The sequence below is a fragment of the Chrysochloris asiatica genome, unplaced genomic scaffold (assembly GCF_000296735.1).
Source record: "Chrysochloris asiatica unplaced genomic scaffold, ChrAsi1.0 scaffold00018, whole genome shotgun sequence".
In the NCBI taxonomy this organism is placed as follows: Eukaryota; Metazoa; Chordata; class Mammalia; order Afrosoricida; family Chrysochloridae; genus Chrysochloris; species Chrysochloris asiatica.
Genome location: NW_006408536.1, coordinates 28,857,077 through 28,858,102, shown reverse-complemented (window position 1 = coordinate 28,858,102; position 1,026 = coordinate 28,857,077).

Sequence of the window (1,026 nt, the reverse complement as noted above, 5' to 3'; positions counted from 1 at the left end):
TTGCATTTCAAACGGCTTTGCAGTCTGCTGCATTGACCCACAGCGCCACACCAGGACTCCAAGCCCCAGTAAATAGGGTAGTATATGCTATGGCAAAAGGGTGACTTTCCTTTAATGCTGCTGAAATAGAAATTAAAGTTTAACTACACCTGGGATTCCTTGGGCATCTGAGTGACTAATCAGGAAATAGGTAATGTTGCTCTGTGTATTTGGTACAGATGTTTAAGCTTTCCTCTGGGGACTTGTTAATAATTCTGGAAGGTGCCAAAACTTAATATGCATAGCCCATTTAAAGGCAATATTAGGATTTACAATAAAATTGTTGTTGTTAAATGCAGTCGAGTTGATTCCAACCCATAGCAACCCTGTATAGGGTTTCCTAGGAGAGGCTGGTGAGACTGATCTACCAACCTTGCAGTCCAGCACATTAACCCACAGCACCACACCAGGACTTAGGTGCAGTTAGTTATAAGCATAGACAAAGCTGATGGTTTATTATCATTCATTGGTCCATATTTGGGGACATTATGGAAAATCCAACAGTCAGTCAGATTGTCAGCATTGGCTATTGATTGAGCGAATATAACCAAAGTAGTATCATGCCAAGCATCAAAGACAGTCACAATATACAGTAAGAGAATACGTGAGAATGACGTCATGGTACAATATCATTAACTAAAAGTATTACAATAAGGTATCTATTTTAAATAATAGGAGTTCTGGCGGGGTGCTGTTGCATGAGTACTAGAATCCTAACTACAAAGTTGGTGGTCCAATCCCCAATCACTTTTTGGAAGCCCTACAAAGGGCGCTATGAGTTGAAACTTACTTGATACACTTAACAACAGCATAAAATAAGAGTTACAATAAAACAAACTTCTTCAGTTACTTGAATGGATACAAGAGAATATTGAACTCATTTACTTAGAGTGATCATTGAAATTCTAAGTTATATCTAGTACATTAAGCTTAAAATATGAACCCCAAAGCAGTGTCCTGGTAGAGAGGGGATTCCAGGCTCATTTA